The 13,669-nt window shown below is 47.6% G+C and overlaps 1 long non-coding RNA gene across 1 annotated transcript in view; it reads left to right on the top strand.

Moving 5' to 3' along the window:
* The first annotated feature begins 5,395 nt into the window (after positions 1-5,395).
* Positions 5,396-13,669, top strand: part of LOC134591252 (uncharacterized) — a 180,735-nt gene continuing 172,461 nt past the window's right edge. The window contains exon 1 of the long non-coding RNA XR_010088061.1: positions 5,396-5,426. This is a non-coding gene — a long non-coding RNA (uncharacterized LOC134591252). The remainder of the gene's footprint in view (positions 5,427-13,669) is intronic.

Here is a 13,669-nt window from a genome sequence, read left to right as displayed (position 1 = left end):
ATTTTTTGCTGTTTGCGTTCAACTGCAATTGTCATTTGACTAATTTATTGCACCAACGCATATTATATACCGTTTTTTTAAAGGACAGAAAGGGCTTTAATTTGATGTAACATATATATACATAAATGCTTATTTATTATTAAAAAATACAGAAAAATGAAAAAAAAATGAAAAATGTTGTGTTTTTTTTGCAATAATAATGTGTGCACAATTAGTGCAGGTTAAGGAAAGTAATTAAAAATAAATTCATTTAGTTGTTCTGATTTACAGAATATATAATGTGTCTGTGATTTTAAGGTTTTTTTTGGTAGTTACAGGTCACAAAGCACAAGGAGTAAAATAAACTTTTAATGTGGAGCGATTTTAGAATTTGGTATGTTTGTCTTGTAAGCTTAATAGCCATAAAAGAAAACAAAATTGCCACACAAAAGTATATATTTATATAAAGTAGACACCACAGGCTATTTACCTAAGGTTGTTTTGACACTTTCTACGTAGCCATTTTACCGCCAACCTCTGCTAAATATTGGAGTAAAATTGTGTTTTTTGGGGGTTTTCGCACACAAACTTATAACAAAGAACTTCTCATGTGTATTTTGTAAAGTTGGTGTGTGCTATTCCTGTACAAAGTTTTATTATGTGTTCAGTTACTTCTGCTGAGTACAACGGTACCCCCATTGTATGTCTTTGGCACTATTTCGTGAAGCTACAGTGCCATATAGGAGACCTGTCCTCTTCAGTATTCACAGTAGAATTTTGAGAGATGGATTTAATGAGCCTATGCTTCCATTTGGGGTATTATAACAGTTTGACTGTTCAAAAAAAACCCACAAAGGTCTACCATTTGTAAAAGTAGACACTCCAGGGTATCTCATAAGGTGCATATTGTGCCTTAACATGCCCCCATTTTTTTACCATTACATGCCAAAGTATGTGGTAAAAAATAATTTTGTGCATTTTTTACATACGGATTGCATTTTTGATGGGCATTTTGTATATTTCATATGTGCCACTAAATTCAAACCCCCCAAATTATGCTCAGCTAAGTCTTCTGAGTAAAAGGACACCCCCATTGTATGTCTATGGCACTATTTCGTGAAGCTACAGTGCCATACAGGAGACCTGTCCTTTTCAGTATTCACAGTAGAATTTTGAGAGACGGATTTAATGAGCCTATGCTTCCATTTGGGGTATTATAACAGTTTGACTGTTCAAAAAAACCCCACAAAGACCTACCATTTGTAAAAGTAGACACTCCAGGGTATATCATAAGGTGCATATTGTGCCTTAGCATGCCCCCATTTTTTCAGCAATATATGCCAAAGTATGTGGTAAAAAATAATTTGGGGCATTTTTTTACATACGGATTGCATTTTTGCTGGGCATTTTGTATATTTCATATGTGCCACTAAGTTCAAAACCCCCAAATTATGCTCAGCTAAGTCTTCTGAGTAAAAAGACATCCCCAATGAATGTCTTTGGCACTATTTTGTGAAGCTACAGTGCCATATAGGAGACCAAGCCATATCAGTTTTTACAGAACTTTGAATTTTGACGCTGGGCCTATGTGTAATTTCCAAGCATCTTCGCAGGTTTTAAATTCAAACTACCCCACAAAGGTCAACCATTTCTTAAAGTAGACACCCCAGGGTATTTCAAAAGGCATATTTTGAACCTTAGCGTGGGATAATTTTTCCGCTAGCTTGTACCAGGTGTAGTGGTAATAAGCGTTTTTTCTGCCTTTTTGACACACAAAGTGAGTTTGCACAGTATATTTTGCAAACCTTATGTGTACCACCACTCTATAATACTTTATATGTTGTTCAGCTATGTCGGCTGAGTACAAAAATACCCCCGTATGTACCTTTGCCAGGTATATGTGGACATCGGAGGGGCACATTTGGGACACAGCCATTCCAGTTTTTTTTCAAACTTTACATTTTTACGCTGTGCCCATGTCCCATTTTAGAGTATTTTACCAGGCTATATGATCCAAATACCCCATAAAGCCATACCATTTCTTAAAGAAGACATCCCAGGGTATTTCAAAAGGCATATTTTTTTTTTTTTTTATAATTCTTTATTTTTGAAAGTGCATAGATGATTACAAGTTTCAATACTGACAGAGAATGTTGTAGTAGTCGACAATTGGTGACATTTTGGTGTCAGATTTAAGATATATTGCACTTTTTTTTAATAAGAAATTCAAGAGTAAACATAGACAGGCATAACAGAATACCAGTAACAATCAGGTTATACATGCTGTCTAAAACAATTTTGCTTGAAATCATAGTGCTATATTTAGTCATATATTGCAAGCTATCTGCACCGTTTCAAATGCTTAGTTAGTCATGGGTTAACTTTTTTTTTTTGACATTCTGTGTTTATCGGTTTGGTATTTTTGACATAGCGTTAATCATTACAAAAAGGGATCATTGCATAGGTTAGTACCTCTACATTTGCGGTATAAGTCAACAGGTATGCAAGTTCTGATTGCATTAGACTTGTCCTTGGTTAATATATATGTTAATAAAGATCTTTCCTTTCCTCTTTTTTTCTTTTCCCTTTCCCCCTTTCCCCTCCTTCCTTGATTTAAGCAAGGTACAAGTACCTAATGCAACCAGCAGGAAGGGGATCAGAGCTGTAACTTGCGCAGCATTTTGATAAATACATTCAGATTTAACCCGAGCTTATGTGTGTACGGATAAAAATACTGGCCTACCAAAAAAACAAAAACAAAAACTATAACAAAACCATAAACAAACAAACCCAGAAATGGTACCTCGTACAGGAGTGAAAACGGCCTTTCTGTATTCCCCAAGGTGCTACAGATTTGAGGTATCTCATCCTCTCACGGCCCACCACAGGAATCGATCAGGGCAGAGCTTCGGTATTGGGTGCGGGGGTTGGGAGGGTTGGGAACAGGCATCCCCAGTCCTCCCTCTGTCTAATATTACTATTAAGTGAAACCAAGGTGAGAATTTGCAATACATCCTAGTAAGCCAATACAGAGCCATCCCTGCCTATCCATACACTGATCCCAGGTAGCAAAAGGCATATTTTGAACCTTAGCGTGGGATCATTTTTCCGCTAGCTTGTACCAGGTGTAGTGGTAATAAGCGTTTTTTCTGCCTTTTTGACACACAAAGTGAGTTTGCACAGTATATTTTGCAAACCTTATGTGTGCTACGACTATATAATACTTCATATGTTGCTCAGCTATGTGGTCTGAGTACAGCAATACCCCCGCATGTACCTTTGCCAGGTATATGTGGATGTTGAAGGGGCACATTTGAGACGCAGTCATTCAGTTTTTTCTAACTTTGAAGTTTTACGCTGTGTCCATGTTCCAATTTTGAGTAGTTTAGATGGTTGGTTATTGAAACTTCCCCACAAACACATACTATTTATTAAAGAATACACCCTGGGGTAATTCAAAAGGCATATTTTGAACCTTAGCGTGGGATCATTTTTTCTCTAGTTTGTTTTTAATTTAATTTTTTTAAACTTTTTAAACTTCCTAAACTTTCTTAAAACTTTTTTTTACAGATTTAACATTTTTCTAAGCTTTTTTTTTTTACCATTAACCCCTAACTAGCAGTAAGCAGCACTAACTGTAAATTCCCCATTTTCCCATAGCTCCCACCCACCCCACCTAGAAAAAAAATATTTAATTATACAATATTTAAATTAGTTAATTAAATAAATTGAACCCCTGAGGATTAAAAAATAAATAAAAGTTAATCGTCAGGGGTTAAAAAAAATTAGATCACAGTATAATACTGTGATCTGTGTTTTGATCACTGTAGGCAGTGATCGACTGGCAGGGAAGGGGTTAATTTTTATTTGGACTGGGTAAAGGGGGGTGTTTTTTTTTTTTACTTAAACGTTATTAAAACTTTTTTTAACTTAATCTTTAACTTTTTAAAGCTTATTTTAAAACTTTTTTTTAACGTTAACCCCTAGTTAGCCTAACACCAAATCCCCCAATTCCCCACTAACTTCCACCCTCCCCAGCTAGCTAAATATATAATTTTAAAATACTTAAATTAATTAATAAAATACATTTAACCCCTGAGGGTTAAAAAAAAAAAAAAGAATTAACCCTCAGGGATAAAAAAAAAAAAAATCAGATCATATTAAAATGCAATCCCTGCCAATTGATCACTGTAGTCAGTGATCATTTGTCAGAGAAGGAGTTAATTTTTTTTATTAAAATGGTAAAGGGGGGTGGGATTTTAAATAAACTTTATTTTTTTTTCAGCACTGATCCGTCTCCCTGCACTTCACACTGAACCCGGAAGTGCAGGGAGGCGGAAGGTAAGTATACACAGCACATGTGCTCGCTCTGACATGCTGTCAGAGCGGGCACATGTACTGGGACAGCCCGATCCGGTGCTCCTGGTCTGCCTCTAATTCAGAGGCAGACCAAAGCACCATTAACCCCACGATCGCCGCGATTGCTGCGATCTGAGGTTAATTTTACCGCGTGACGGACGAGGTCCGTCACTCGGCCTTAAGGGGTTAAGGGGTTAAATTACTGCAGAATGCACAGCTGAATTGAAGTGTTTTACTAGCATATCAAAGTAAATAAAAACTTTATACGCTAACATTACGATTAGAACTTTGCATTTTTCCATAGCACCTTAGCTTTTTATATTTAGCATATATATTTAGCATTTTTGCCGCCCTAGGCAAAAAAAAATTTGCTGCCCCGTTTGCTCCACCCAATCATGCAGACTAATACACATGCTGACTCAAGTACACCCATGCAAACTGACACACACGCTCTAACCCATGTAGACTGACGCACACTGACCCCATGCAGACACACACATATAGAGACACACTGACCTCATGCAGACACACACATATAGACACACACTGACCCCATGCAGACACACACAGCTAGAGACACACTGACCTCATGCAGACACACACATATAGACACACTGACCCATGCAAACTGACACACGCACTAACCCACGTAGATTGACGCACACTGACCCATATGTACACGCTGATCCATGCAGACACAAACATACAGACACACGCAATGACCCATGCAGACACAGACACTGACCCACACAGACACACACAATGACCCATACAGACACACACACACTGACCCAGGGTCGATCCTGGGGTCACTGATGCCTGGGTGAAAGAATATTTTTGGTGCCACTGGTGGATGTGGCTATATTGCTAACTCCTCCCTTTACAAACATAATACTTCTAACCACACTCAATTTCTATGGAAACCACACACCCTCAACCCAGGTCACATGTCACCCACTTCCTACAATGCCAGTTATGCTCGCAAAAAGCTTATTAGTGCTATATTTGCATACATACAGCTTCCCAGTGCCATCTTTGTCTTAAAATAGCTCATCAGTGCCATCTCTCTGTCCCAATATAGCTAATCAGTGCCATCTTAGTTTTAAAATATTTTTGTCCCCATCATATCAGTGCCACTTTGGTGTCCAAATAGCCATTTTTGTGCCCAAATTGCTGACCAGTGTATCTGTTGTCTCAAAATTACTAATCAATGACATTTATTTTTTAAAACAGCTTACCAGTGCCATCTTGGTATTGTTTTTGTATGAACTGTCAGGGCTGGATTAACGTAGGGGCTGATGGAGCTGCAGCTCCAGGCCCAGGCCCAGGCCCATTTAAAAATAAAAATAAAATATAAATATTTGTGAAAAAATTTTTGAACACTACTCTTAGGTTTGCCACCTGTATGTACGTAGTGGGCATTGGATAGCATTCCACTCATCCCCCTAAAACCATAACTTACCCCTTCAAATAACGACAGACAACTTCTTGGGAAAAACAGGACACATCATTTATTAACATAACCAAATACTGTTGCTACACTCCTAGCCATTGAGTTATTATTTCTAATGTCAAACTGTACCATATAATCTAGTTACGCCATATGAAGCTGGAGTCTGTCTTTTTTTGTGTTTTGTCCACAATGACTGTTTGATCAGTCTAATGTACTTAGGCAAGTGGTGCTACCTTTAATTATTTTTTTATCAATAAACTTGTTTATTATTTTTCTATGTGGTTTGCACCGTGTCCGAGATACACTTTTAATGTGATTTATATAGTGTTCCACTGGTGTACTGGTTTTATAGGGATTTACTTCCTGTTCAGGAAAGTTTCTCCCTCATTTCCTCTAATTTATAACCAAATACTGTATAACTCCTTAAACGTATAACATAATAATAAATTAATAAATTAACATAAACACTTTTCATACAGTCATACAGTAATAAAGAAACCGTCCTTGCCAATCTAACTTCCCCAAGGCTCTCACCTCCCCCCCTAGGCATAATAAAACATCTTCCTTTTCAGGGCTCCCCACCAGCCGGTTTTCCGCTCGTTGGGGCCTAACCATAATGCTCCCCACCGGTCGACTTACAACCCAGTGGGGACACGTCCAACCTGGTACCTCCTCCAGGTTCACCATAAGAGACAGCGGGAGGATGAGACCCGGCCATTATCCCCCTTTTCATCTAATCTACCATCCCTTATTTGGCAAGGACATGCCCCCGCCTCGAGGGTGGGCGGGAAACTTGTTGCTGGCCCGGCTCCTAAGTGGCACTGAGGTCAGTCTGCTTTGTCACCACCCATTTCCTCACATCTCACACTCCCACACGTAGCACATAGCCAATCATGCATCATCCATCCCACACTCATACATGTGCCCCTGTCCGCTAAGCTGCGCACTCTCCCTGGGGCCATGTATGAACATAGTGGGCATTGGAGAGCATTCCCCTCATCCCCCCATAAAACCATAACTTACCCCTTCAAATAATGACAGACAACTTCTTGGGAAAAAACAGGCCACAGCATTTATTAACATAACCAAATACTGTATAACTCCTTAAACGTATAACATAATAATTAATTAATAAATTAACATAAACACTTTTCATACAGTAATCAAGAAACTGTCCTTGCCAATCTAACTTCCCCAAGGCTCTCACCTCCCTCCCTCGGCATAATAAAACATCTTCCTTTTCAGGGCTCCCCACCAGCCGGTTTTCCGCTCGGTGGGGCCCAACCATAATGCTCCCCACCGGTCGACTTGCAACCCAGTGGGGACACGTCCAACCTGGTACCTCCTCCAGGTTCATTATAAGAGACAGGGGGAGGATGAGACCCGGCCATTATGCCCCTTTTCATCTAATCTACCATCCCTTATTTGGCAAGGACAAACCCCCCATGGCCTGTTCCAAAGCTTCTTGAAGCGCCAAGTTAAACAGGTGGAGCCTGACTTCCGTCAAATGCACCCCATCCGGTCGAAAAAAGTTCACCGCAGTTTTTTTCAAAAACCTGGTACCGTATTGAAATTCCCCCAACCCCTGTTACAAATTTCGCAATCCGCCGATTAAATTTTTTGCGGCTGCACTCCAGCGCACTCTGGCTGTGGGCATGCCGCCAAAAATTCCTTGCCACTACCTCTGACCAAATTAAGGATACGTTGGGGAAAATGATCAAGATCTGGGACAAGTCCCTCCTGACCATGTCCACCAGGCCCCCCACAGGCACGGTCCCCAGATCGTTGCCCCCCAGATGGATAATCAAAATTGATGGAGCCGGGGGGCGGGGCCTGACTGCCGAGCCAGGCGGACGCGGGTAGCAAGAGCTCCTGCGACAAGCGACTTACTGAGCGAAATTTCCACCGATACGTGTGTCATCTAGACACACACAGGCTGCCAAATGACGGAGAAACTTGAAACCTACCATTAGACACCAAACACGTGGATTTGTCATCCGTTCCCTCCCGGCTCCAACACGCGGCCTACACACTGGGACGGCACGGAGGAGACGGCTGCTCTCCTGCCGCCTCCAAACTCAGTGGCTATCAACCAAAGCCCGCGTTCCACCCCCTCTGGACTGGCGGGGGTTATCCCAGTCCGCACCGAACCAGCTCACAATCTGCTGCAGATCTACTTGTCCCCCTGCAGCCCGAACGAGATGGTCGTGGCTGATCATGCTCCCACTCAAAGGCCCGCGCAGACCCTGCACGAGCGGCTAGATGCTCTATTCCACCGCTTCTGGGAACAAATAGAACGCAGAACTGCCCAACACCCCCCATCTATACATGGAGAGGTGGAGGGGCGTGAGATTGCGGGGCGAAGCAGGCCCATCCCGGGCGAAACGTCGCACCAAACTAGCGCTAAGCAAAAGAAGAGCCCTTCCAGGTCTGGGGTCGAGAGGGAACTCCCTCCAAGGCATCGACCACGACGCCGTAAGGCCGCTCGCCGCTGGCGGCGGAAGATCACCAGGCCTTACCACAGCGCCCAATATGGGAATGACCCTGCCTCACAGAGGCCTCGAGTCAGTAGCCTACGGATGCTGACCCTGCATGGAGCCTGGAGCTGGGGAGGGACCGCCTGCCAACTGCGACTCCTGCCGACAAGCCGCAACCCCCAAGTGCCTACCACACAGAAGCCCAGCAGAGGAATAGGCTGACACACGGCCTGGAACCTACGCTCCCCATGTCCCACAGGCGGACAGACGAGAAGGGGATGATGTCACAGCTTGCTACCGGACGGAATGCACAACCCCTCGTCTAAGATCACTTGTGGACAATGCACTGCCACCTTGCCAGCCAAGAGGCTTGCCAACTTGGACCCACCTGCAAGCTATACTGTAGTTTCACAGCTCAGCCAAGCACGGTTCCTGAAAGACTTTCCAACTGGCAGGGCTGGCAGCAGCACGATGGACACACTTGTTCTTTCTGATATCAAGCCAGCCGGTACAGACACATGGGGCAGTCTAGCGGGGGAAGGAGGGGCCAGGGACAGTGTCAGTATGTATAACTCACTAGTTAAAATACCAGCTTGGTTTGCTTATCATCCTGTATATATGGATAGTTGTGTATATGTATGTGTATCTTACTCCATTGAACCCACTATTGTATTGCATACATACCTCAGACCTGTTTCATGACAATCTAGCTTGTTATACTAAGAATTTAGCGACTCAACACATACATAGCCGTTCAACTACTCACTCAGTTTACAAGCATGTCTTAGTATCCTAGCCTGCACAACTAGTTGGCCTTAATATGTACAAGTTTTATTGCATAATGCCTAAATCTGTCTACATAAAGCATCGTTGAACCACAAACATAAAAAAAAAAAGAGGCACAAATGTTATAGAAATGTTACCTACCACTGTTACTAAACCCTATATTGTACTCTAAACGCACATTTCCTTCTCTCTATTCTGTATCCCTTTTATTATGCCTCAATAAAAAAAAAACAGATTGACAAAACTGATGGAGCCCCAAGCAAGCGGGAGAGGAGCCGGACCCACCTCATGCCTCTGGCCCTCCGGGCCGGACTGCCGCTCTCTGCCGCGCCCAGTGGATATAGGAGTGGCCAATCAACCAGACCTTGCAGGGGACCAGACCTGGGGAGGAAAACAAAACATTCTAGCTCAGGAGACCGACAGGACGCACATAAGAGACAAACCTCCTGGATTCCCACCTCCCTATTCTCTGTACCTCCTGATCTGGCATACCCAGCCGAGAAGTCTCCGTCGCTGCGCCAATTCAGGAGTGCCCCCCAAACTCCGCACCCTCCACGCTCAACGCAGCCAACCCTAGCCGAAACACCCTGACAAACTGAAAATGGAAGAGGAAGCTCCCATCCTCGTGCACTTGCAGAGGGCCAGCCAGTGCAGGGCGAACCTTGCAAAACACCGGAAGGACAGGACTGGGCAGGTGGCCAACCCTGGGGCAGCCACCAGCTGAACCCACTTACCTTTACCAAACACGTCAGTCTTGGAGCGGCAAATCTTAAAGGAAACCCAGTCAGGCACGTCCCTGACATCCGAGAACCCCAATGGTTGCCCTGCTTGGACACACCAACTCCCCAATCCTCATAGCCCCAAAGAAAGCAAACGAAAAGGCCAAGCGAAAAAGCCGCACTTCGAAGTCCGAAAAACACACCTGCGGGAGCACTTGGCACAATTGCGCTAGGATCGCCCCCGACACCGGCCTCCGGGTATCCACCTTAACCCGACCCTTACGCAGCCCCTTAACCACCTGCCGCACCATAAACTCCTTGGTCACGTCCCTCCACCCTCGCTGCTTAAAGAAAAAACTCAGCCCAGCCAGGCGACATGCTTGCCGACACCCACGTATCCAATAGCCGTAACAAACCCTGCAATCGAGCGGGCGTATCCTGGAAAAACCCCAGTCTTTTCTCCCACTTGAGCCATCCCGCCCATACCTTCGAGTATCTCGCCCAAGTGGAACTCCATACCGACCCTCGAACCAGGTCCATCAGCCTGTCAAGCCCAGGGACCATAGTTCCACCGGACACCGGCACCCTTCCTCATCAGCGTGGGGCGCAGCTGCCCGGAACTCCAACCACTGCGAATGAGAGAGAGCATCCGCAATTACATTGTGAACCCCGGGAACATGCAGCGCCCTACATGACACGTTAAGGCACAGGCACCATAGCACTAAGCGCTGGAGCAAACGAACCACCGGCGGGGAGGAGGCAGAGAGCTGGTTAATCGCCTGCACAACCCCCAGGTTGTCACAGTGAAAGACAACCCGCCGATCCCGTAAGTCAAGACCCGAGAGTTTCAATGCCACCACTATGGGGAAAATTCGAGGAAGGCCAGATTCTTATTCAGGCCAGAGGCGTACCAGTCCTCTGGCAGAGCGTCAGCGCACCAGCGCAACCCCAGTATCGCCCCAAAGCCGACGGAACCCGACGCGTCCGTCTAGAGGTGGAGATCCGCACCGGACACCTCTTGCGCTTGCCAATACGACCTCCCATTATAATCCGCCAAGAACGTACCCCAGATGTCCAAATCGTCCCATAACTGCCTCGTGAGCCTAATGTAGTTCCGAGGCCGCAAGCCCCGTGCTACCGCCACGTCCCGGCGCAAGCCTTCCACCTTGTCCAGAGGTAGCTGGCACTCCATGTCCACCGAATCTAGCTCGATGCCCAGGAAGCTAAGGCACGTTACCGGCCCCACAGTCTTATCACACGCAAGGGGAACCCTGAAGCGCCCAAACACCCTTTCCTCCGTGGTGAGCAGGTTCCTACACGTCGGAGAATGCGCAGGGCTCACACACAGGAAGTCGTCAAGGTATTGCATCAGCAAGTCGATCCCCCATTCCAGGAAAGTGCTGAAGCACTCAAAGTAAAAGCAGGATATGGAGCACCCCATCGGGAGGCACATATCCACATAGTACTGGCCCTGGAAACAACAACCGAGGAGGTGATGGCAATCGGAGTGCACCGGCAACAAGCGAAACACTGATTCCACGTCTGCCTTTGCCAGTAATGCACTGGGGCCCGCTGCCCTGACCATGCGCACTGCTGCGTCAAAGGAAGCAGAAGACACCCGACACAGCTCGGCAGAGATATCATCATTTACCGAGCCCCCTTGAGGGTACGATAAATGGTGAATCAGGCGAAATTTCCCTGCCTCCTTCTTGGGCACCACCCCCAAGGGAGACACCCGCAAGTTGGACAATGGAGGGGCCTCGAACGGCCCAGCCACCTGCCCTAGTGAAACCTCCTTCCAGAGCTTTTCGAGGACCACGTCAGGAAAATCAAACACTGACTTCAAGTTGCGGACAGCCCCGAAGGAGGGGCGCTCCGAGAAAGGAATCCAAATCCCCTGGGTAAAAGCCTCTAGTAGCAACCCCACGTCGCCTTTGTCCCAAAACTTTCCCCGTTTAAAGCAGCGGGGTGCCGGGTGGGCAACCCCGCAATGGGAGCATTCGTGTTTAAAAAACACATTGCGTCCCACTTGCATTGGCTGTCATTGAACTTCCAACAACAGCCCGGCCGTCTGTGTGAGGCCGATGGGGCAGAGCCGCCCCCCCCCATGACCCTCCCAAGAAAGGACGACGTCCCCCCTTGGTGTGCCGCTGGGTGGGTTATGATGGACAGTCACAGGCCAATGTCCATCTGATCCCAAGAGATAGAGGGGCGGACAGCGAGCCGCTGACAAAATTGTTCATCATAGCGCCACCAACCCAGGCCACCATAGGTCCAAATGATGTCCTGATAGCAAAAAAGCACCGAGCAGTGCTTGGGATCCTTTTCCCCAATCACGCTCGCCAAAATGAAAAACGCCCCCACCCAGTTCCCGAAAGTTTTTGTAATCTTCCTGTAACGGAACTTTTCCTTATCCTTGTCTGACTCTTTCCCCTCCATGTCCCCCGGAGGAGGGGCGTCCTCCAAGGGCAACAGGGAAAATATCTCCACAAATTCCCCCTTCCAGATCTTGTCCCTGACCTCGGGCTTTGGATGTAAGCCCAAGGGACCCGACCAGCACACATAGGCTGCCCCTCTAGCCACGTCGGCGACGCCTGCTGTACTATCCAGCACCCCCCTGTCGCTTCCCCCTCCCCCCCTGTGGCCGCGGTGGGCACCGAAAGCTGAGTCACATGAACGCTAGCCACTGCGCTAGGAACTGAACCCGTCTGCGGAGGGGACCCCACCGAACGCAGCTGACCATCCAACCCTTGGGATCCCTGCGCTAGCGCCCCTCGCTCCCACTGGGAAAACAGCTCCCGCAAACCCGACATGAACCCACCCAGCGTGGACACCCCAGCAAGCGCAGGAACATGTGACTCACCTGGCGGTGCCCTAGGACCCGCTAGCGGCACCAGAGCAGCAACAGAAACCTGTGAAGAGGATTCCATGGTTTGATCAGCACTACTTCACTACAGCTCCAGACGCCATCTGGTGGACGGATCTGGTAACAGCACCCAGAGCCTGAGGAAGCAGTGAAGAGATCGTGAGCCCACACCCCTACTCAGGAGGCTGCAGAGACAGGTAAGTAGGGGGGGGGAGGGGACCCCAGGGGCAGGTGGGAACCAGTGGCCAGGGGAGAGGAGGACAGAGGGGGAAGGAAGGCAGAGTAGGACAGAGGGAAATAGAGAGAGGGAACAGAGGTGGGGGGGGAGAAAAAGGCCCAGAAGAGGCCCCCAGAAGTGAGGACCCGGCGGGGGGACCCCCGGGCCTGAGAGAAGCGGGGGAGCAAGGGGGGAGCAAGGGCAGGGGAAGAAACTACTAAGCACGCGGACCCCCCGGAGGACGGGGGCGGGGGGAGAAAAGGAGAGGGGACAGGCTGGATGGGGCCCAGAGGCCCGGGGATCATGGGGGACACCCCCACCCCAGTCGATGTCCGGGACCCCGCATGGATGGGGCGGACGTGTGAAGGGGAAAGGGAGGGAGACCCATGAGGGATGGGAAGCCCAGAACTTGGGGAAGAACCCCCCACCACCCCGCGGCAGTGGGAGAGGCCCACTCTGCGTGCCCCGCAGGGGCCTACTCACCACTGCCGGCTGTGAGGTGGGGGCCTCGGGCGGCATCCCGCTCACCACCCGGGCCAGAGTACTTGAAGGCCGATGAGGATGGAGGCCCACGTGAGAAGCCGCTGCCCGGCCTCCTGCAGTCGCAGGAGAGACCGGGGGGCCGGGGATGTTGCAGGCCGCATGCGGGCCTGTTGTTGCCTCGGGCCCAGGCTGTGGCTCCTGTACCGGGCCCGTGGGGAGGCAGTCGGGCTCAGACGAGCCGGAGGGTGGGTGCACCGACCCGCGCTGGTCAGGCCACCCAAGGAGGGTGTCGCAGGGGGCATGGATAGAGGAGCCACAGCGCTGGGAGGG

Source organism: Pelobates fuscus, chromosome 1 (assembly GCF_036172605.1).
Source record: "Pelobates fuscus isolate aPelFus1 chromosome 1, aPelFus1.pri, whole genome shotgun sequence".
NCBI lineage: Eukaryota > Metazoa > Chordata > Amphibia > Anura > Pelobatidae > Pelobates > Pelobates fuscus.
The sequence above is the reverse complement of the archived record's forward strand: the minus strand, read 5'-3'. Positions and strand labels throughout refer to the sequence as shown.